Source organism: Balaenoptera acutorostrata, chromosome 1 (genome assembly GCF_949987535.1).
Source record: "Balaenoptera acutorostrata chromosome 1, mBalAcu1.1, whole genome shotgun sequence".
In the NCBI taxonomy this organism is placed as follows: domain Eukaryota; kingdom Metazoa; phylum Chordata; class Mammalia; order Artiodactyla; family Balaenopteridae; genus Balaenoptera; species Balaenoptera acutorostrata.
This window is the reverse complement of record NC_080064.1, coordinates 7,685,111-7,709,586: the sequence shown is the minus strand read 5'-3', so window position 1 is coordinate 7,709,586 and position 24,476 is coordinate 7,685,111. Positions and strand designations below refer to the sequence as shown.

At 48.3% G+C, this 24,476-nt stretch overlaps 1 protein-coding gene across 6 annotated transcripts in view; it reads left to right on the top strand.

The window, feature by feature from the left end:
* The first annotated feature begins 6,087 nt into the window (after nucleotides 1–6,087).
* The window catches only part of CTNNBIP1 (catenin beta interacting protein 1), a 52,494-nt gene continuing 34,105 nt past the window's right edge, over nucleotides 6,088–24,476 (top strand). For 4 of the 6 annotated variants that reach the window (XM_057545212.1, XM_057545218.1, XM_057545233.1 and 1 more), the window contains exon 1: nucleotides 6,091–6,284. The gene's annotated coding sequence lies outside the window, so the exon portion shown is untranslated. Of the gene's footprint in view, nucleotides 6,285–24,476 lie in introns of all 6 variants that reach the window. The other 2 variants (XM_057545198.1, XM_057545204.1) reach the window with 1 other exon arrangement.

The following is a 24,476-nucleotide window of genomic DNA, read 5'->3' as shown; positions in this document are numbered from 1 at the left end:
TTATGCAGCGTGTGGGAGGATAGTGGATAATCTGGGATCCCAGGACATTTGCACTATGCCTGTCCCCTTTGCATAAGCTTTCATGTGAGGCTCTTCATTAGCTGGCACGAGGGTGTAGATTTGCTGCCCTCAGCCTTTAGTGTTTATTAACTATAAAAAAAGAGCCCCATCTGACTTACAACCAGCTGGGGGCAAGTACTGCTGATGGGAAGTAATTTCCTAGAAGAACAGTAATGAAGAAAGTGAGGGGAGCGGTGTGTGCAGAAAACAAAGCCACAAAGTTCATTTAGATTGAGCAACCTCTGCTGGACCAAAATGCAAAATCTAAGTGTCTGTCACATTACTGCAAAGCCCGACCTCAGTCTTACAAATAGCAAATAGCTAAACATATAAATGTGGAACAGGAGGGTTTATACTCTCAAGTAGGTTTGAAAATTTCTACTCTTAGAACAGTGAAGGGTAGGAGCAAAGCTACAAATATTTAATAATAACAGGCCCCACTGCTTGTTAGCAACAGTAAGCTGGTGGGCAGTGTGTCCATCAGTAGGGTGAGGAAGGAATTGCTTGTCAGGAATGGTCTTTTCAGTCTCACCTAAATACACTGGTAACATTTCAATATCTACAGATATGAAATGCATTGGTTTGTGCAGGGGGGAAAGATAGCTGTTCTGTCATTTATTCCCAGAGAGTAGAGGCTCTTTGCTTTTAGGGATGGTAATTTTTTATGCTTAATTAGACGATAACCAGCCGGGAAAAAAAAGGTGATAAACAGACTACTGTGCTTAAAGGCTAATAGGCTGAACATTTGGATCTAAATTGAGGCCTTATGTTGGTTTGTCTTTACTAGGTGAACATTTGAGGCTCACAAAGTACACTTATTAGGCATGTTGGTCAGGCTTCCCTGGTGGCGCAGTGGTTAAGAAGCCGCCTGCCAAGGCAGGGGACACAGGGTTCGAGCCCTGGTCTGGGAAAATCCCACATGCTGCGGAACAACTAAGCCCGTGCGCCACAACTACTGAGCCTGCACTCTAGAGCCTGCGAGCCACAACTCCTGAAGCCCACGCGCCTAGAGCCTGTGCTCCGCAATGAGACAAGCCACCGCAATGAGAAGCCCGCACACCGCAATGAAGAGTAGCCCCCGCTCGCTGCAACTAGAGAAAGCCTGCACGTAGCAATGAAGACCCAACGCAGCCAAAAATAAATTAAAAAAAAAAAAAAAAGACATGTTGGTCTGTCAAAACACTCAGCCAAAGAAATGAATAATTATTTCTTTATATTGTTCCCAAGCACAGTACAAACAAGGTTCCGTGATGTAGGGAGCATGTACGTATCAGATGCTGCAGAAACCAACACTCTAGGGACAGGTTGGTGGCGAGCCAGATGTTCAAAGCTGCACATACCCCACTCGTGACACAAAATATGTATATCCACTGCTCTACAAAATGCTTTCATCATTGTGTTTAATAATTCCTTATTATCTCCAAAGTAAACTTAAATGACAAGTCACTTGCCAAGGCAAAAGAGGAGAATGGCAGACGACCGCGGCACGCTTTGTCTGCTGCGCGCTTAGCCTCCGCGTCGCTGTCTATCCTCAGAGAAGTTAGAGTTGTATCACATGTAAACAGGATGACAAACAGGGACCGATGCAAAAGACAATTTTTCGAACTTTCTATATTATTGGAAGTTATTAGTGTTTAAAATTTGGTTTTCAAAACACAAAAAGAATTGGTTCTTATTTTTTCTTTACTAAAAAAAAATCTCTTCTTTATTCAGTACAAAGTCTTTTCCTTTCTCGCCCATTCTCACCTTGTACCTGCTCAACTTGTAGGCAGGAGGCCCCCTTATAGGGTAAAATTTGAGGACCACTGTTGCCATAACTACTTCAAAATAGCTTTCCTTCCCTGCAGCCTGCCGCGGCTCCTCTGTTGTTTCATGCTTGGCCTGAATGTTTTACCGTTAGAGTTATCCCTTTGGTACAGAGGATAGAGATTTTTTTTCCTCCAGAAAGCAACTATTTAAAGATACATATATGTCTGGGAGCACAGAGAGGCCTTCCCCAAAGCTGAAAGGGTAAAATATAGAATCATAAATTTATTGAGTGAAGAGTGAGAAGAGGGTTGGTAGCATCGGAGTTGCGGGGGAGATGGGGAAATAGGAGTGGCTATCAATGGGAGGGAAAGTCCTGGGTTCAGTCTTTACACATTTATTTATTCATGCAGTATTTGTTGAGCATCTACACATGTCAGCTACTATGCTAGGTGGGAGTGGTTCACAGTGACCTCCTTGCCCTCCTGGAATTTATGGCCATGTTGGGACTGGGGCTGGCCTAGCATAGGTCAAGAAAAGTCTCCTTGGGCTTCCCTGATGGCTCAGTGGTTAGGAATCCGCCTGCCAATGCAGGGGACACGGGTTCGAGCCCTGGTCTGGGAAGATCCCACATGCCGCAGAGCAACTAGGCCCGTGAGCCGCAACTACTGAGCCTGCGCGTCTGGAGCCTGTGCTCCGCAACGGGAGAGGCCGTGACAGTGAGAGGCCCGCGCACCGCGATGAAGAGTGGCCTCTGCTTGCAGCAACTAGAGAAAGCCCTCGCACAGAAACGAAGACCCAACACAGCCAAAAATAAATAAATAAATAAATAAATAAATAAAGTTGCATCCATCTCATGGATATTTGTTTAAAATAAATAAATAAATAAATAAAATAAACACACACAAAAAAAAAAAAAAAAAAAAGAAAAGTCTCCTTGAGTTTGGGATTAGCAGATACAAACTACTATATATAAAATAGATAAACAACAAGGTCCTACTGTATAGCACAGGGAACTATATTCAATATGCCGTAATAAACCATAAAAGAAAAGAATATGAAAAAGAATATGTATATATATGTTAAACTGAATCATTGTGCTGTACACCAGAAACTAACACAACATTGTAAATCAACTACACTTCAGTAAAAGGAAGAGAAATGGTACTCATATGTACCAAAGCACAAAGAAGTATCCTGTGATCAAGGAATAGGGAGAGGGCCTGTGTGTGGTGGAAGCTCAGTTGGCAAAGGTAGTTCAAGGTCAGGCTGGAGCCAGATCATGCAAGGCCTTGTAGCCGTGCTAAAGATTTTGAACTTCATCAGGAAAACAAAGAGGAGTCATTGAATAGCAGAGGTGTGACAAGATCAGTACATTTTAAGAAGATCCGTCTAGCTGCTGTGTGGGCAATGGATTGACGGTGGTAGGGAAAGCCTGAATGAGAGCACACTTGGAAGTTAGTGCTGGAGTCATGGTGAGGGCTGATGATGGGCTAAACTGGAGCAGAATAGTGGAGAGGGTGGGAAGTGGGGAGATTCAAGGTATGGTCTGAGGGTGGAAACAACATGGACTGAACGTGAGGGATAAAGAAGAGCGTGGTGTCAAGGATACTCTTTTAAGTTTCTGGTATAAGCAACTTGGTGGAGAGGTGCCAGCTATTGACAGAGGAAAGGCAGATTTGGGGACCTATTAAGTGTGAGATGGTTTGTGCAGAGTTGGTGCAAGGTCTACTGAAACCATGGAACACACCATGATAGTTTCTCTCCCTTTCACTTTCCCTCCCTCCAAATCTTGGTCTCTGTGTCTGTCCAGTAACATTGCCTCATTCCTTCAGAATTTTCCATGGGATGGGTGGAGGATAATGCTAACATTTTTGAGGTCACATCCTTACAGCTCTTGATCCAACAGGAAAGAAAGAGCTTCCCTTCATTTCCAATTCAGAAAGTTTCAGAGAAGGACTCCAGTTGGCTCAGCTCAGGTCACATCCTCTTCTTAGCCAATGGTCAAGAGAATGTAGCACTTAAATTGATCAAGCTTGGGTTCATGTCTCCCCTGTTTGTTTTTTTTTGTGGAGGGGAAAGGGTAGAATACTATAATTGGTAACCTCATCAGCATCTCTGGTGGTTAGAGGGTGGGGAGGAGCAGTTCCCCAAAGGGCAGAGACAGTGCTGGGCTGTCAGAACTAACAGATGTTTCCTGCCTCCTAAGCCTTCAGTGTTTCATTCTGCGTTAATCCTGCAGTAATACTGCTATCTAGAAATGCAGAATTTTCCAACTCTGAACTGATGGGGTAGTTAAGGGCCTGGCTATGTTGATGAACTCATTGTAATTTTGAACTATAAAAACAATATATTTATGAAAATTTTGAAGAAAGGAAAAGCATCCACTATTTCACACTGACACCTTTTCATTTTATGCATTCCTTTCCCACATTTATCCTTAAGCATATACCTTTCTTTTTTCTCTCCTTGCATGTGGGAATCTCAGTTCCCTGGTCTCAGTTCCCCAACCAGGGATCAAACCCATGCCCCCTGCAGTGGAAGCGCAGAGTCTTAACCGCTGGACCACCAGGGAAGTCTCTTAATTCATTTGTTTATTATTTTTTAAAATATTTATTTATTTATTTATTTAGGTTGCGCTGGGTCTTAGTTGTGGCAGGCGGCGCCTTAGTTGCAGCTTTCCGGGCTCCTTAGTTGCGGCTTGCCGGCTCCCTAGCTGTGGCATGCGAACTCTTCGTTGTGGCATGCACGTGGGCTCTAGCTCCCCGACCAGGGATCCAACCTCTGGCCCCCTGCACTGGGAGCTCAGAGTCCCAACCACTGTGCCACCAGGGAAGTCCCAATTCACTTGTTTAAACATCAATATTTACATGAAAATAACTTGAATATGTAAGTTTGTTGTATTGGTATGCGCTGGGAAACTTGAGGGACAAGCTAGTAACTGTATTGAGAAATATTGCTCGAGCTCTTGTTATGGGCATGGTAGTCTGGAAGCTGATGGAAATACAGACATCATTAAAATCTATTTCTGGCCTTTAAAAGTTCATAATCTCATGACTTTTGATAAAATTAAAGTATTCCTCAATTGTAACTAAAAAGTTATTAAATCAAAAGAGCAATATGGACATTAGAGGATATAAATACAGTAAAAAAAAAAAAGTATCTTGTATCCTTGCATAGGGAAGGGAAAGAAAAGTGAGGGGAGTGGAAGAGGATGGGACAGAAAAGGAGTGAAAAGGCTGGGGAAAGCAGGGCAGTAAGGCCTCTAAACTGTGGTTAGTGTCACCCCATGCAATTGTTAAGTTAAATGTTGAAAGTGAGACCACACTTGAAGACACGCGTCCCTTTAAAAGGGAAGGTGGGTGTTCAGAGCAATTCTCATTTAGCCTAAAAGGGGCTTTTTCTCTCTATACTCTCTCCAGACAGAGGCATATTAGCAGACATAGTCAGACTTTCTATAGAAACATTTTAATCAAGGGCACCCTTCTCCCCAGAAAAATGCACTCACTGCCAATACAAACGGTATTCTAAGTTTAACCCACAGAGGACCATCCCTGGGCTCTCTGGGCTCGGTGGATCCAGGTTAGGCCCCAGTTCAAGAGTGGGCCTAACTGCTTCAAAGGTAGCAATACTCCCAGCTCCAAGACTCAGGAAGACCACACCTCTAAATGTTTTGCAACCTCGTCCATTTCAGATTTTTCAGGGGTCCTGGGTAAATCGGTCTCACCAAGGATTCCGCCCCATCTGGCTGCTCCCATTTTTAAACACAGACCCGTGCGTGGGAGAGGCCATTATTTTTACGGGATCACGGTGATTCTGGAGCAGCTAGGGACAGGCACAGTTGCTTTACCACAACGCCGGGTCCATCCTTAGCGCGGGCTCCGCCCTCAGGCCGCCTCCTCATCCGAGCCCCCGCCCCTCCTCCCCTGCCAACCCTCGACCCGCTCCACCCCTTTGCTCTGAGAGCCGCTCGGCCACTACCGGCGACCGGGTTCCACCCGCCCATCTCGTGGCTCCGCCCCGGGGTCACTGGTCCCGCCCCCTTCCGAGGGGGCCGATGAGCCTGCCCGAGCACTTCGCAGCCCCCCGCTCAACTGGAATCCCCGCCTTCTGGCTGAGTTAACCAATGACAGCCACAGGGTGTTCCTGGACACGCCCACAACATCATCAGGTCACGCCCCCGGCGCGCGGCCACCCCGGGGCGTTGCCGTGGCCGCGCCTCCGCCGCCCGAGCGGAGCCAGATGCCGCCCCCTCCGCCGGTCCCTCCCCCGGCGGCCTGGCGCCTCCCTCCCTCCCCGCCGCGGTGACTCACTGAGCGGGAGGCGGAGGCTGAGGCGGCCGCTCCCGCTGCTGCTGCCGTTGCTGCTGCTGCTGCTGCCGCCGCGGCTGCTCGGGCTGTGCGCGCCCCGGAACAGGCCGCCGCGCGCCGCTCTCGGACCCGCAGCCCCCGCCCGCCCGGCCGGGTCGGGCGGCCCAGGTAAGCGCCGAGGCCGGCCCTCGCCCGCAGCGCCTGGGCCCGCGCCGCGCCGGGGCTCGGGGGAGCCGCCGGCCCTTTGTCTCTCGGGGAGGGGCCGTGGAGGGCGCCCCCGACCCCGCTCGGACCCACCGGCCGGACCCCCGGCACGGCGCCCTGGTCTGGGCCGGGCCTCCTGCCCCACCTGGCCCCCGCTGCTCCTGCCGCTCGCCGCCCCCGCCCCCGCGGCAGACCACCATCCAGCGGTCCTCAACCCCCCTTACCCCGGGGGTCGCCTCCACAGGTGTCCGAGCCATCCACTCTGTTGCTCACCCCACCGCGTCGGCGGGGTTGTCACCGTCTATCGGCACTCCAGGTCCCGTGCCCTCTTGTCTTCTCTCACCTGCGCCCTGCTCTCAGCATCCTGACCCTCTGTATAGAGCTCTCCCATATTTTCCCAAACTAAATGCTGCCAAGGTCTGGTCACTGGGCCACGGTTCCTCTCCCTAGTCTGGTTGAACTGTCGTGTCCCCATCCCACCTCTCCTAGTGAGTGTTTCTAGACGGTGCACGTTGTAGGCATAGGTCTCACCTGTATGGCAGGCGTGTGTATGTGAACCTGCAAGGTTAACCACTCAGAGCCCCAGACTGCACTTCTCGCCTCCTTTCCATCATCCCCACCCCAACCACTTTCCTTTCTCTTGAACCTGGTAACCGAGATACTTAGGTCTGATACCCAACCTCTGTTAGGCCCCGCATGCCTGCCTCTCTCGTGTGTGCTGAACTTGTCTGAGCAGTACCTGCTGTCAGGTTAGCCCCTGGGAAGGCCCAGGAGGCCTGTGTTGGCCGCAGATGAAGAGTTTTATGAATAATGAGATGTGAGGCTGGCAGCACCTCCTATCTGAGGATCTAAGTACACTATAGCTGTTAATTACTTTGTCTCCTGTCACTCACACTACTTAGGGAAGTGTGCCTGGCCGACGGCTGGGTAAATTGAGGCACCGGGTGTGTGGGCAAGGGACCTGGAGGCAAGTCAGAGTTTGTCCTGTGGTTCTGCTCCCAAGTGTCTTGGCTCTTAGCTCCCTGCTACAACTACTGGGCTCTGGTTCCTGGCTTTAGACTCTAAGTGATACTGATCTCTTGGGCCATTAAAGTGTCCAGAGAGACCAAGTTTCCTTTGATTTAAAGCAGGACTTTGAATTATAAATAAAGGTGCTGGCTGTTAAATGCCAGTGTGTCATTCATGGTTTCCTGGTGGAGTGAGTGGTCCTTGTATATGTGTCAGGCAGCATTCCAAGCACCGGGGGCTACAGTGGTGAAGAGAGACACAGCCCCTGCCCTCCTGTAGCTGACCTTCTGAAGAGGAGGGATTAAACAAGTAAAGTGGACAAAATAATTTTAGTCATGGTAAGTGCTGTGAAGGTGGGAAGAGCCAGTTTGGATTTTATTCCAAGTGCAGTTAGAAACCACTGGAGGATTTTAAGTAAAGAGGTGATAAGATCATTCTGGCTGCTATATTGAGGCTGGATTGTAAGGAGCAGGGGTAAGAGCAGGGATACTAATTGGGAGACAGACTATTGCCGCTGCCGGGCAAGGGATGATGGTGGCTTGGACCAGAGTAGGGGTAGCAGAAGTGAAGAGGTAAAACCAGTCTGCTCCCCCTGAGAGAGGCTGAGAGCTTTAAAGCAAAACTTCAGGGAACGCCAACTTCGATTTATACGTCTGGCAGAGAATTTCTAGACCTGACCATGCTCAGGTTTAGCTCAGCAAACCTTGCTCAGCACCTGCTGTGGGCCAGGTACTGTGCTAAACTCTAGAGATACTGATGTGAACAGGGTGAATAGGGAACCATCTCCACGTTCTAACAAGGTGCTCACAGAAACGTCACCCACCCCCTCCTTGAGGGAAGAGGGTTTGTAAGCTTAAAAATCAGTTCGAGGTGGAGGAGGGCAGAACACACTGGGCTTCATTCTCACATCCGGCTGCATTATTTAAATGAGAGCGTTATTGCCCTGCCTCTGCTGTAAGATGTTGCCCAAAGATATTGGGACTGATCTTATGGTGGGTGGGAGAACAGCTCAGTGGCCATGAACTTGAACCATTAACCAGAATAAAACTTGATCTCCACGCTGCTCCAAGTCTGTGCTGTCAGAACATGTCCAAGCTAAAGGACTGTGGGTCCGGGCCCCTCTTACAGTTGGGCACCTGTGGTCCCTAGAGAGTAACTCTCTTGAAATCCCGTAGCAGTTTGTACATTTGCTGACGGCACCCGTCACTTTCTACGTATCTTTCAGCTTCATGTGCACTTGCATGACCCTAAGCTTTCTGAGGCCAGGGTCTCTATTGGATTCAGCTTTTCCATCCCTCACAGCATCTAGATCCTGACCCGAAAGTACACTCATCAAGTACCGGTTGACTTGCCTGGGTGTCTCACAGCACCTAGAACTAGAGCCCAGGAATCCTGACCCTGTCCATGTCTTTTCATTAGATTCCTCCTCAACCAGAGTGCACCATGGGGGTGAACCCAGCAGACTCCGTGTCACTGAGCTCACAGCCCTTCCTTGATGGGTCTCCTCTCTCTCCAGCTCTGCCTACAAGGAACAGCTGCTGAGGGTGCTGACCAAGTAGTTTCTCAACACTCGGCAGATAGGAAGCATAGCTCTTAATCAGAGCATGGACTTCCTACCAAGACTATCTGGGTGTGGATCTTGGTTCTGCCATCATGAGCTTTGTGACCTTCAGCAAGTAACTTAACCTCCCTGTGCCTCAGTTTCCCCATCTATAAATATTAATACTTCCTTCATGGAGTTGTTGGGAGGCTTAAATTAAGTAATACCTATTAGATGCTTAGAACAGCACTGAGCACCGTGATGTGGCTTGGTTGAAGTCGTAGCTGTTATTTCACCATTATTTATTTATCTGCTTTTTATCTCCCATCAGAATTCAAGCTCTTTTAGGGCAGAGATTTTGTCTTTTTTTTTTTTTTTTTTTTGGTCTACAGTTAGACTTTGTAGGCACTCAATAAATATTTCTTAAATTGAATGGCTTATTGAACACCTACTGTGTGCCAGGCACTGTTGTAGATGCTGGGGCTATAGCCAAGAACAAGATCACCAAGTTGCGTGATCTAATGAAGTTTACATTCTAGTGGGAGAGACAGACGGCAAACAAGTATACAAGTGAACAAAATAATGTAGGATGGTGAAAAGAGATGCAGGGAGAATTAAACAGGGCAATGAGATGGAGAGTGCCTGGGTCATAACTTTAGCGAGCTCTGAGGATGTAACTTTGAATGGAGACCCAGCTGATGGGCAGAGAGGACAGTAGAAGCAAGAAGCCTATGGCGGCTGGAGTTGCTGAGTGAGGAGCTGGCAGGAGTTGGATCTGTGGCCACGGTGAGGAGTTTAGATTTTACTCTTCAATTCTGAACAGTGGGAAGTCACTGCACAGGAACCTTTCCTGGGGGGAGTCCATCCTTGGAGAAAGACCCGGACACTTGGAAGAGCAGTGAGCAGGCTCTCCTTGTCCTGGGAAGGCTTTTGGAGGGCAGCAGTGTTGCATTTATTCCCCTCAGGTTTCTCATGTCTCTGGCCTAGGTACCCAGGAGATATGGGAGCCATCAGCTAGCTTGAGGAAGGTCCAGGTGTGTGTGTCTGTGTGTCCTGCAGATTCCATCAAGCCATCTTTCTCCCCTGAGTATGTAGGTAATCGGTCAATGTTTCTTGAGTTGAATGAATGAGCATCGCCAGCTCTTAGAATCTTGTCCTGTACAGCGGCTTGTCCTATGTTCTCTGCATAAGGAAATCTTCTTGTCATGGTAGTGACTCTGGCATAACCTTGGAGCTTTGCTGCTGTTCTTATGCGCATCAAGGACCCCCACACACCTGTATGTCACAGTGTCTTCACAGTGTTTTGTTTTGTTTTGTTTCTTTGGCTGCACCGCTCGGCTTTCAGGGTCTTAGTTCCCTGACCAGGGATTGAACCAGGCCCTCGGCAGTGAGAGCACAAGAGTCCTAACTGCTGGACCGCCAGGGAATTTCCTGTCACAGTGTCTTTTTTTTTTTTAACATCTTTATTGGAGTATAATTGCTTTACAATGGTGTGTTAGTTTCTGCTTTATAACAAAGTGAATCAGTTATACATATGCATATGTTCCCATATCTCTTCCCTCTTGCATCTCCCTCCCTCCCACCCTCCCTATCCCACCCCTCTAGGTGGTCACAAAGCACCGAGCTGATCTCCCTGTGCTATGCGGTTGCTTCCCACTAGCTATCTATTTTACGTTTGGTAGTGTATATATGTCCATGCCACTCTCTCACTTTGTCACATCTTACCCTTCCCCCTCCCCATATCCTCAAGTCCATTCTCTAGTAGGTCTGTGTCTTTATTCCCGTCTTGCCGCTAGGTTCTTCATGACCTTTTTTTTTTTTCCTTAGATTCCATATATATGTGTTGGCATACTGTATTTGTTTTTCTCTTTCTGACTTACTTCACTCTGTATGACAGACTCTAGGTCCATCCACCTCACTACAAATAACTCCATTTCGTTTCTTTTTATGGCTGAGTAATATTCCATTGTATATATGTGCCACATCTTCTTTATCCATTCATCTGTCGATGGACACTTAGGTTGCTTCCATGTCCTGGCTACTGTAAACAGAGCTGCAATGAACATTTTGGTACATGACTCTTTTTGAATGATGGTTTTCTCAGGGTGTATGTCACAGTGTCTTTGTTGGAAGTGTACCAAGATTGACTGGGCAGCTTTCCTCCCCCCGCCGACCCCATCCCCATTTCTCCTCCAGCCCCCTGCTGAGTACCACCAGGCCACACTGTCACCTCTGAACACTTCCTGTATCATTATTTGATCTACACTCCTGCACATCACTTGATCCAAATATGGTGGTACCTAGAAAGCATTGGCTGTCTTTAGTCTGGGCTGAGTGGAGTTGGGAAGCTCAGCAGAAATGGCGTTTCAAACCCAGGAGTTCAACTCGCCAGGAATCCAAAGTTGGCCTCTTCAGACTGAGGGCAGTTGGCCAGCCTTTCACATCCTCACTCAGGCATCCCCTTGTCTGTCAGTGTCCGTGATGCCAACCTGCTCTGCTAACCTTGAGAGGCCAGTGAGAGTTGGTAGGAATCAAATAGGACTTTTGTGCTGCAAGTCACTCTCAGGGTTCTGGCGCATTTCGGTGGCCGAATCGGAAATGCTTGTTAGTCACGTGTCGCCTGTCTCGTAAAAACTAAACGCGAAGTGGGTGCAACCTTTTTCTCTTGTTATTGTTTTTTTTTTTTAATTAAGAGAGTGATATGTACTCATTTAGAAAATGAGAAAATGAATGATGACATTTTCTATACTTTTTCTCATTTAGTCTTCACTGTAGTTTCTGAGATAAGTAGCATTATTACCATTTTGCATATTCAGAAGCTGAGGCCTGGAAAAGTTGAGTACAATAAGCTGTTTGAAGTGAAGATAGTTGGGAACAAAGTCAAGATTCAGACCCAGTCGCTGGGACTCCTGTGTGTGAGTTCTGGGCACCATATTAGATGCTGCCTTTCAGCAGAAACAACAGAGAAGAAAAGACATCTCCCCTAAGCCCAGCGTGGGTGACATTGTGAGGGTGGCCAGAGTTAGCACACAGGCTGCTGCAAAGAGTTTGAATCCTATGCCTTTTCCCTGTCTCATCTGACCTTGGGCAAACTAAGTAACCTGCCTTTGCCTTACTTTCCTCAATTGTAAATGGGGATAATGATCCTTGTGCCTTAATAACTCCCAGGGGCATTATGATGTTTGGGCCAAAGTGCTTTTGAACTTCTTTTATGAAAGGGCACTGAGCCCCAACTGCTGTTATAGTCTGTTATTAAAGACCTATTATGTTACTGATCCTCCACAGAGCCTTGTTACAGGGGGAAGACAACAGTCCCCAGAGGGAAGGGTGTCCTTCTGTGGTGGGCATAGCTGGAACAAACATCGTTTTCCTCCTTCCAAAGTTTCTTAAGGATTGAAGGTCATGAAAGTTTCTCCATTTTTCATGTTCGTGTTGTTCTGTAGAAGCTTCTGGAAGCAGGCCTGTAAACTGTGCATCGTAACAGGTTCGAGGACCATTGATGGCAGGGCAGAGAGGGGGGTTATAGGGGTTGGTTTTAATCCCAGCTGTGATGTCTTTGTAATGTAAACCAAGAACACAGAGATAACAAGAAGTGATGATTATCTTCCATTCATCCTTCCTTTCCTCCTTCCTTCTAATGACTCACTGATTCAAGTAATAAATATTTACTGAACTTTTATTAGGATCTGGGCCCCATGGTAGGCCCTGGGAATACTGTGGTGAGCAGGGTAGAATTAGCTCTTATCATACAAAACTTATAGTCTGGGGCCAAGAGGCTTATTATCTAGTTGGAGTCGTGTGAATAAAGCAAGAACATGTTGGTGAGTGTTCTGAACTCTCAGGAGGAGAGTCAGGATATAATTTCTAGATGTCCACATCAGCCTCATGGGTACCTGCCCTGGACGGACATTACGGTGGAGGGTTGTGTGTGGCTTCCCAGAAGAGCAGGGGAAGAGTTAGTAGATTAGAGCCCTTGTGTGTCACACTTAACAAAAGCTGTGCTAGTGTGGGCATCTGTAGAAACAATTAGCACCTTGGCAGTCCCAGTTAGTAAGAACTACATTTCCACTTAAAGGCTTATTAACCCTTTGTTACCCGAGTTCAAGTCAGGGAAGAATGATCATGGCATTGAGCTCTTTCCACAGTTTTTTTAAAAATAAATTTTATTTATTTATTTATTTATTTATTTTTGGCTGCGTTGGGTCTTTGTTGCTGCGCGCGGGCTTTCTCTAGTTGCGGCGAGCAGGGGCTACTCTTCGTTGCGGTGCGTGGGCTTCTTGTTGCAGTGGCTTCTCTTGTTGCGGAGCATGGGCTCTAGGCGCACGGGTTTCAGTAGTTGTGGCACGTGGGCTCTGTAGTTGTGGCGCACGGGCTTAGTTGCTCTGCGGCATGTGGGATCTTCCCGGAGCAGGGCTCGAACCCGTGTCCCCTGCTTTGGCAAGCAGATTCTCAACCACTGCGCCACCAGGGAAGCTCCACAGCTTTCTGAAGTTATGCCATCAATCCAGTGCCTTTCTTATGAGAAGACCATCAGCGCTTGTCTCTCCGGAGTTCCCTCCCCGCCTGACAGGTCTCCCTTGGCCGACTTTGGAAAGCAGGCATACGGCGGCAGGCAGGCTGTGCGGCTGGCTGCATCGGTGCTCTCGGCATGATGCCAGGGACACCTGTGTCTGTGAGCCCCCGTTGGGGTCAGTTTATGCAGAGTGTGGTGGGGGAGGGTTCTTTCTTCCCCAGGTTTGCCCAGCCACAGACCTCGGGATCCCTCCAAAGAGCGCGGTCAGGGAGGCCCAGCAGTTTCTGCAAAAGTACCCAGTGTTCTTCCACTCGCCCTCAGGCCAGGGCTGGGGTGGAGAGGGCACAGGGCTGGCAGAGGTGCCTGCCCACATCCAGAGTGAGAGGAAGGTGCCAGGACAGGGCTCCGCTCCCAGGCAATGTTACTTTCACCAGCCCCTGCAGTGTCACTGCCTTCCTGGTGCTGACCAGCTGCCCCTTCAGTCTGGAGGGCCTCAGAACCATCCAGCATCCGATCAGGAGGAAAAGGCTGGCCTGGCGAGGAGACCAGGTCACTCAGTGCCCCTGGACTTGTTCATGTGTGGTCGGAGCCCACGGTGATGCCGGTTTAGCTGGGAGAATGTGACCCACTTCCATATCCTCTCCCACGCGGAGAGCTGGGTGGGAGGCTTTTGGAGACCAGCTCCAATTAAGGCTTTTTCAGCCAGAGTATCTCCTGAGTATCCAACCCACATGTTTCCTGCTGCTGGAATCCTGTGGTCCGTGTCCCTGAACTGAATAACAACTCCAAAACAGATGAAGTTACCGCCTTGTTGTTCTGCAGTTCTGGCTTCCGCAAGCGGGGCTTCCTTCGGGGGTCAGGGTCCCTTTTGGATTCAGACACCTTTCACAGTGTGGGCCTTGTTCTTGTTCACAGTGTGCCACCCTTGTTCTTCCGGCTAAATCACCTGGCAAACCAGGGGCCCAGTTTCCAAAGAGATGGGTTAGCCTTGACCTCCCTGTCCAGACCAAGGCCTCCCCGCCCCCTGCCCCAGGCAGCCCTGGCTTCCGACCGATCCATCCTGACCCTTGTCCTCACAGTATGTCCTTCTGCTGCAGGAATATGAACTAAAATGTGTTTCGGACCCTCTAGGTTTCTTCCATTCTCTCCAGGTAGAGGACATTTGAATGATTTTCCATTTATAATTTTATGTTTCTCATGCGGCGGGGCTGGGGGGAGCGGGGGGTGGAGGAAGACAGTTTAAACACACGAGGCTGTGGGTGCTGCCAAGATAATCTGGAGTTTTTGTTTTTTTTTAAATTTTTATTTATTTTTGGCTGTGTTGGGTCTTCGTTTCTGTGCGAGGGCTTTCTCTAGTTGTGGCGAGCGGGGCCACTCTTCATCGCGGTGCGCGGGCCTCTCACTGTCGCGGCCTCTCTTGTTGTGGAGCACAGGCTCCAGACGCGCAGGCTCAGCAGTTGTGACTCACGGGCCTAGTTGCTCTGCGGCATGTGGGATCTTCCCAGACCAGGGCTCGAACCCGTGTCCCCTGCATTAGCAGGCAGATTCTCAACCTCTCCGCCACCAGGGAAGCCCCGGCCGGCAGATTCTTAACCACTGCGCCACCAAGGAAGCCCAATTTTTTTTTTTTTTTTGGTTGCAGGAGCTCAGTTCCCCGACCATGGATTGAACCTGGGCCACAGCAGTGAAAGTACTGAATCTTCTTTTTTTAAATTTATTTATTTGGCTGCTCCAGGTCTTAGTTGTGGTACGTGGGATCTTTAGTTGCGGCACGTGGGATCTTTAGTTACGGCATGCATGCGGGATCTTAGTTCCCTGACCAGGAATCGAACTCAGGCTCCCTGCATTGGGAGCATGGAGTCTTAGCCACTGAACTGCCAGGGAAGTCCCTAAAGTGCCGAATCTTAACCACTAGAGCACCGGGGAACTCCCTCTCTTTCATTGCTATTAAGAAACAGTATTTTCCTACATGTATCTTTATGCTTTTGTCTGTCTATAGGATAAATCCCTACAGTCTTAGTTGCTACAGCAAAGGGTGCATGTGTTTAAATGTTTAGTATTTTGCCAGGTTGCCCTCCATGGACGTGGTGACCTTTTATGTGCCGATCAAAATTGTGCAAGAACACCTGTTTTCCCCCATACCTTGGCAGAAGTTGATTTGTTGCTAATCTGATAGGTGAGAAGTGGTATATCATAGTTTTAATTTGCATTTCCTGATAAGGAAATAGAGCATCATTTCAGGTCATTAAGAGCAATCTGTTATGTCATTTGCCCATTTCTTTCTTGGGTTGGCCGTCTTCTTCTTGTTGATCTACAGGTGTTCTTTATATATTAAGGCAGTTTGTCCCATGGCTGTGATATTTGTTACACGTATTTCCCCAATTTGTCATTGTTCTTTCGATTATATTGTTTTATCCATGTAGAGTTTTGATTTTTATGTAATCAGATTTTAACATCTTTTATTTTGTAACTTACAGATTTCATTTCATATTATTTCCTTCTCCCACTGTTTTCTTTTAATATACTTACTATTTTGTACTTTTAAAACTTTGCTCCATAACTGAGTGATCCACAAACCCAGCCTCACCAGAAGCGGGGCAGGTTGGCATTCTGTGCCTCCAGTGGGACGTGGACAACGTCAGCTACAATCGTTTCTCACCAAAATGTTTACCCTTACTCCAATTCTAAGGACAACCAGACTAATAGTCAATGGTCCTGGACTCTAAAAAATGTTAATGTCGTGATAGACAAAGAAAAGCTAGTGAACACTCTAGGCTAAGGGAGAGGAAAGAGCTTGGGAACCTAGTGAAGTTGAGATCTTCAGTTGGATCCTAGATTAAAAACCGGTGCAGGCCAAAGTGAGGGGCGTGGTTGGGAAATTTGGATGTGGGCTGTACATCAGAGAACACTGCTGGGTCACTAGTAAATTCCTTGGGGCTGAAAATAGTATTGGGATAATGTCAGAGCATGGCCTTAGGAGATGCAAAGTATCTGATACCTGCAACTTGCTTTTTTTTTTTTTTTTTAATAAGGGCAGCTCTTCAGCTTTCTTTTTTTTTTTTTAATAAATTTATTTTTGGGGCTTCCCTGGTGGCGCAGTGGTTGAGAATCTGCCTGCCAATGCAGGGGACACGGGTTCGAGCCCTGATCTGGGAAGATCCCACATGCCGCGGAGCGACTAGGCCCGTGAGCCACAATTGCTGAGCCTGTGCGTCTGGAGCCTGTGCTCCGCAACAAGAGAGGCCACGATAGTGAGAGGCCCGCGCACCGTGATGAAGAGTGGCCCCTACTCACCGCAACTAGAGAAAGCCCTCGCACAGAAACAAAGACCCAACGCAGCCATAAATAAATAAATAAATAAATAAAATTTTTTAAAAAATTTATTTTTGGCTGTATTGGGTCTTCGTTGCTGTGCGTGGGCTTTCTCTAGTTGCGGCGAGCGGGGGCCACTCTTCATTGCGGTGCGTGGGCTTCTCATTGCGGCGGCCTCCTTATTGCGGCGGCCTCTCTTGTTGCGGAGCAGAGGCTCTAGGAGCATGGGCTTCAGTAGTTGTGGCTTGCGGCTCTAGAGCGCAGGCTCAGTAGTTGTGGCGCATGGGCTTAGTTGCTCCGTGGCATGTGGGATCTTCCCAGACCAGGGCTCAAACCCGTGTCCCCTGCATTCGCAGGCGGATTCTTAACCACTGCACCAGCAGGGAAGCCCACAACTTGCTTTCAAATCGCTCAGGAAAAGAAGCAGCAGACAAACCTACATCTACCCACAGTGCGGGGAGGCATGAGACAAATGTGACAAAATGTTAACAACTGGTGACTCTAGGGGCAGGGTATTGGGATGTTCCTTGCACTGTTCTTTCAGCTTTTATGTGACTTTGAAAATTTTCGAAATAAGAAGGTGAGGAGAAAAGAGCAACAACAGCTTTGTTCCATCTGCAGTTTGTTTGGGTTGCAGTTCCCTTGGCTTTGCCTGGCTCTCCTGGGTTACTGTCCTGATTCCCGGTTTCTTTCTCCTTCTGTACAGCATGCACAGTTCTCTGTTTCCCTTTCTCGTAGGAACTTCTTTTTTTTGGCTGCATTCGGTCTTCGTTGCTGCGCGCGGGATTTCTATAGTTGTGGCAAGCGGGAGCTACTCTTCGTTGCAGTGCGCAAGCTTCTCATTGCGGTGGCTTCTCTTGCTGCAGATCACGGGCTCTAGGCGCACAGGCTTCAGTAGTTGTGGCACACGGGCTCAGTAGTTGTGGCTCATGGGCTCTAGAGTGCAGGCTCGGTAGTTGTGGCGCACGGGCTTAGTTGCTCCGCGGTATGTGGGATCTTCCGGACCGGATCGAACCCGTGTCCCCTGCATTGGCATGCGGATTCTTAACCACTGTGCCACCAGGGAAGTCCTGGAACTTCTTTTTTGGGTGAGTTATTCTATTTTGGACTTGGAAGTCTTATGACTATCTTTTTGGCAGACTTACATGACTTTTCTAGAAGCAGGTAAGAACCAGTGTGCATTGGTGCCTATATTTTCTGTTTTTGTTTTGTTTTAACATTGTGTCATGTGCTCCAAGTAAATTTGCAAGGAAGTTTAGTTCTCTGAGACTTAAAGTCTTAATCCTCAGGAATACCATCAAACTAATGTGTAGTGTAACTAACCTCTCTCTCCCTAACCTCCATATAAGCTTTTTCCTCTCAGCTGAGAGTTTTTGCAAGAGGTCAGATTTTGCTTGCATTCTGTGGATATGGGCTTGTGAAAGGTCCTGAGTTTCATTTTATGAAATTGGACAGTCTGGGGATTTGAATAGCTGGCCTGTAAAACCAGGAGTCTTTTTGCCAGGGGAGCGCTCGCAGGCCAGTTTTGCTGGGAGCTTCTTCTCCCTCTCTGTGACTTGATGACTAATGGTTTCGTGGCTTTGGGGGTGGAGGATGTCATTACAAATGGATGATGGGGCTTTGACTTCTGCACTGGATTATCTGGGCGTGCTGAGTGGGTGGGGAGCAGAATATGCCACCCCAAAATATACCACTTTGGCATATTGATTATTTTGAATTATAGTTTCTTGAGAAACAACCAGTGCAAGAAGGGCGCTCTGACCCTCCTTTATCTCCCTGAAAGCAGCAAATAAATCTCCCATGTGAAAGGTACCTTCCCTGTACCAGGGGGTAGAAAGCATCCTTATCACCAGAGACAGGAGATTCAAGGCTGAGAAGGCTGTATAAACAAACCCTGTTACTTCCTCACTAATTTACTACCCCAAGCCCAAACTTCTTTGTCTTGTCAATTCTTCACAAATTTATCGTTTCTTTGTCTAAAAGATATAAAAGATGCCTGCTCTGGTCACTTCTTCAAGCCACATATCTTTGGGGCTCTCATACATACGAAATTAAATTTGTTTTTCTCTTGTTAATGTCTCCTGTCAATTTAATTATTAGACCAACCAAAGACCTTAAAGGGAAGAAGGGAAAAGTTTTCCTCCCCTACACTGGTCTGGGTGTTTGTGTCCAGCCCATTGGGATTGGGGGTAGTTTCTTTCTTAGAGCTTTCACACAGTCCCCTAAGGCCTCCCATCCATTTCTGTCCACTCTCCTGAGCTTTTCCACAGTGGCCCTGGCCCTGAGCAGGTGAGTGTGGGTGGATTCCTGCTGTTTGGGACGCTGTGTTTTCCCATCTACTCAGAGCCTGTGCATTTTCCCTGATCATCCCTCCCTTCCCCTCCAGCCTCCGGCGTCCTTGTCTCCAGACTGGATGAGTTTTGTGACCCATCAGAAGTTCTCATCTTCATGCTACTTCCCCAGCAAGTTAATGGAATGAACACATGTAGATTCTGAAGTTGCCTCTGTTGAAAATCTGTTTTATTTTGATTATTAGCTTGTTAAACATTTAGGGAGGAAGGAAACTGAGTGTTCAGCAGCCTCTTAGGGGGAGGTTTCCTTCTTCCTTGGATTATTTTTTGTTCTGAGGTGGCTGGAGGGAAAGGAGAGGGAAGGTCACGGCCTGTGTCACGGAGCAGAAGCAGTTATCCAAACAAACAAACGGTGTGGCTTATGTGACATGAGAGTGTAATGAATGCTTGCAGTGTATTACAATAGTATGGATATGTTTTCGAGGTAAACAAACATAGCTTTATTTTTATGCAAATTAGCACATACCTGTATGCTGAAAGCCTATAGGAAAGAGGAGGCAGTAATCCTAAAACTTATGTTCTTAAGAGTTTATAAGAAGTTTCACCCAGGAGGCCAGACCTGGGGCCTCTCAGCTGGGTCCTGAGGACAGCCATCCCCAGAGCTGGGCAGTGAGGAGGGGGCTGGCTTTGGAGGCCATCCCAGGGAGACTGAGCCCTCGCCCTGCAAGCAACCCAATTGGTTTCATGACCTAATTCTCGCAACAGGAAGCTGGAGGTCTTTCTGGCCCCATTCTGAGGGGATGCAGTGAGCCTGGTCCGGGAAACTTTTTTTATTTGAACCGATTATAGGAGACTTCAACGGAGGGAAGGGTTGGAGGGAGAGTGGGGGCAAAGGCAGAAGGGCTGGAGAGGGCGGTGGTTCTTGCCAGCCCAGCCTGCTGGCAGGCATCGAAAGACCTGGGCCGCCTTGTCTGGGCCTGCCCCTGAGAACAAGGCTTGTCCCCTTCGGCAGGAGGCTGGTGTGAACGAGCCCATGTGGCTCTGAGTGAAGGGACCTTATGTAGCTCCTGATAAATAAATAGCACTGTGTCAGTTTTTCCCCTTCCTCTTTAAAAATAAAAAACAGCCCCGCCACCAAAAAAAACAACTTTTAAATTTCCCAATTTAATTAACGTTTTAAATGGTGACCCTGCAAGAGTTGGCATAGCTGTGGGCAGTGGGGTTGATGGAGCTTCCGTGGGTTGAAATTTCCATTCTGGCCTCTTTCTCTGGAGGTGACCCAAGGTCTGTGAAACCTGGCCAGGCTCCTTCCCTGGGATTATTAGGCTTGGACCTGGTCCTTCCGGCCCAAATTTGACTTCAGCCCGATCCCTAAGAAGACTGACCAGCAATGCAAATTGAGTTTTCCCTTTGAGGGGGGGGTGGTAGGTTGTCAGCACGCTGGGGGCATCTCAGATGTTGATCTAGGTCACAGGAGAGAAAAAGTGTCCTTCTGCCACCAGCCTGCACAGGTGAGCTGTTGACACTGCCAGGTGCTCAGCCCGCGGTGAAGGTCGTCCAGCTTGAGAGAGCCTGCCCAGGAGTGGGAGGCGGTGCTTGCACCCGCTCGAGAGCTGAGAGCCGAGAGCCGAGAGTGCCTGCCCTTACATCCACTCATAAATAGACAAGGGCTCTGGAGTCTGCATTACCCACCCCCTTGGAACCTGCAAGAGGCCAAAGGTCAGACTGAATCAGAGGAAAATCCGGAGCCGGATTTTGTAGGCGCACTGGTTCCTGATTTCAGGTCTCAGGCTCCGGCTTGGCCAGGTTCCAGGGCTCCAGCTGTTCTCTGTGAAGGAAAAAAGAATCTCTTTTAAAATTAGGTCAGAAGATGCCTTTCTTTCCTTCTGTCCTTGTCCCCCTACTGTGCAGGGATAAAACCACCACCTGCACGTCCCTTGGTCAGAACTACAGAGCTTTAGGACTTCGCCCGGGATCGGAGTGTCCCAGTGCAGCCGAGGAAACTTCCCCCGGCTCTGCGTTCCCTTCCTGTTTGCCTTGTGCTGGCTGAACCGCAGAGGCTGTCAGAGCAGGCCTGCCAGGTACTCTTGCTTAGCTGTAAAAAGGACTTGAAGAGACAGTGAGATCTGGGTAACCTTTTCTACCAATCAGGCCAAAATCACAGGATAAAATTTTTCTTTAACCAGAAGTTTTTGTATTTATTATTATTATTATTATTGGCCGTGCCACATGCGGGATCTTAGTTCCCTGACCCGGGATCGAACCCGGGCCCCCTGCAGTGGAAGCGCAGAGTCTTAACCACTGGACCACCAGGGAAGTCCCCAGAAGTTTTAAACAGACGCCTTTTACCAATCCAGTTACATCAACATTTATAGTCTGTACATGCAGGCTCCTTCAGTTCCTTGATGTCTTAGGTTCTCTGAGGTGAGGACATTCTGAGGCTGGGGGCTTCCTTCGTGGTTCCCAGGTGAATCTGAAATCTGTTCATTCACTTAACTGTGCATGGGACTCCAGATGTGACTGACAGCAGCAGGAACCCACCAGATTCCTCAGCACAGAGCCTACGGTCTTCAAGCTTTTCGAGGGTCCACAAAAATACTGGAGACCTGAAAAGAAAAAGTATCCGCTCCCTCTACTCATAGGAGTTATATGAGAATTCTATTTAATGAGAGATATGGGTCCATTTTATTATTTATTTATTTATTTGGCTGCACCGTGTCTTAGCTGTGACATGCAGGATCTTTAGTTGCGGCATGCGGGATCTAGTTCCCTGACCAGGGACCGCACCCGGGCCCCCTGCATGGGAGCACGCGGAGTCTTAACCACTGGACCGCCAGGGAGGTCCCTGGGTCCATTGTAATATGTCTGTGAGAATAAGGCTGCCTGGGCCCACGAAGGACTTAAACCACCCTGTGGCCTGCCCTCAGAGAGCTTCCAGTTTGGAGGTGGAGATAGAGGCACAGACACCCAGGTGCAGTGCTTGGGCAGTGCTTTGAGTAGAGGAAATTTGGGTGAGTGTGCAAACACAGGCTTCAAAAAGGTAACGATCGAACAGTGAACAGTAAATAGGGAGGAACGTTCTAGGCTGAGGGTACAGCAGATGTGAAGGCCGGAGGTGCTGAAGGAGCCTGGTGCAAGTGGTGACGAAGGTGGCCAGCCGGCAGGGCTCCGCATCCTCGGCGCTGTGGGCGTGGGGCTGGGGGGACGGGGCGCGTCCTGTGCACTGTAGGTGGTTCTTCCCAGGAGCATCCTCCCAGTTGTGACAATCGAAACTCCTCCTTCTCCAGACATTGCCAAATGCCCCCATCTGAGAACCAGCGCCAAGCAGGGACCGTGGTGGATGGCCAGGGGCTGCCTGCCCGCCCCTGCCCGAGGGTGCCCCTTCCTGTCCAGCGTGCAGGTCTGTGCCTGCCCCCGTGTCCTCTGGTTTGTGTGACGCTCCATGTGCAAGAGTGGCTGGCAGGCTGTCTCCGAGGGGAGTCAGGCCGCGGAAAGGAGGGTGCCCCCCGAAGCCCGCTTCCCGGGCTGACTGGTTTTCTGTGCTGACGCCTTTCCCCCTGTTGTCTGGGCAGCCAGGCAGGGTGGCTGCGCTCTGGATGATGGGCTGTTCTGAATGATGTCACGTGGATTTGATTTTAATGCTTCGAGAAGTTCACCGAAGGGCCTTCATCAGAGCGGCTCACACCTGGAAGAGAAAGTGCCCTGTTGCTGTGAAGGGGCAGGTGGCAGCTCTGAGGTAGGAGGTGTTGGGAGGGTGGGTGTTGAGAGTTCCAGAATCTCCTGTGCAGCAGACCTGTGGCCGGGGAGGAGGGCCTGTTGGTGTCTGGGCTTCCCAGCTGCTCCGCCCCGGATGAGGGCCGCCCTGGGGCCTCCAGAGCAATTGCAACCTCTCCTGCTGCGACCCCACTTCCCAGGGGCTTTTTAACGTTTTCCTGACCTTTAATTTTGATTTCAAATCTACAGAAAACTTGGAATAGTGCAGTGAACACACCTGTGCCCTTTACCTGGATTCACCAGTGTTAACCTTTGCTGTATTTGCTCACGCACTATGTCTCTGTTCATACTCACACTTACACATACTCACATTTCCGCATACACACACACACACAGACACATAAACACACTCACACACACTCTAACACAAACACATGCATATACACATACACGCTCACACACATATACACACACGCTCACACACATGTACACATACACACATACACATATATACACATACACGCACATAAACACACACACGCTCTAACAAACACATGCATATACACATACACGCTCACACACATTTACACATACACACATACACATATATACACATACACACACATAAACACACAACTCTAACACAAACACATGCATATACACATACACGCTCACACACATATACACATACACACATAAACACACATACGCATATACACATACTAACACTAACACATACATATACACACTCACACGTACACACACATATACACATACACATATATACACATACACACATACACATACTAACACATACAAATACACACACATACACACATGCATATACACACATACATAAACACACACATATACATACACATACACAATAACACAAACACATACATATACACATACACACTCACACACATATACACATACATGCACATACACACATATACACATGCACACTAATACAAACACATATATACACATACACACATATACACATACAGCACTGACATATACACACACACATATACATGCTCGCACATATACACATACATATACTCACACACATGCATACATATACACACACACTCATACACACACTTTTTTTCCAGAACCATTTCAGAGTAAGTTGCAAGCATTGAGACATTTCACCCTTAAATACTCTGCCTGTATCTCTCAAGAACCAGGATATTTTCCAACGTAACCACAATATGTTCATCACATTCAACACATATAACATTGATACAATACTAATATCTAATAAATACTCCCTATTAAATTTTCTCCAGTTGCCCAATAGCGGCCTATGACTCCCTCACCTCTCCCCTCCCTGGATTCCATCAAGAACCATTCCCTGTATTTAGTTCTTATACTGCCTTATTTCATTTTCTGATTAGCAGTTATTTTGGGCTCTGGCTTGCCTTTTCCCTGTAAAGTGGGTTTTCATTTCAGTTTCAGTTAAAATGGCTGATGGGACTTCCCTGGCGGTCCAGTGGTTAGGACTCCGTGCTTCCAGTGCAGGGGGCACAGGTGCGATCCCTGGTTGGGGAACTAAGATCCCACATGCCATGGGGCGTGGCCACAAAAATAAAGTAAAATGGCTAATGTTTCTATCAGCTTCTGAACTGGATGGGGCTGATAGGATGGAGAGAAAGCGTGGATTTTCAAATCCAGGCTTGTCACCTGATAGCTCCGTGGCCTTGAGCAGGTTACTTACCTTCTCTGAGCCTTGGTTGTCTCATCTATAAAATGGGACTAATTCCTGCCTT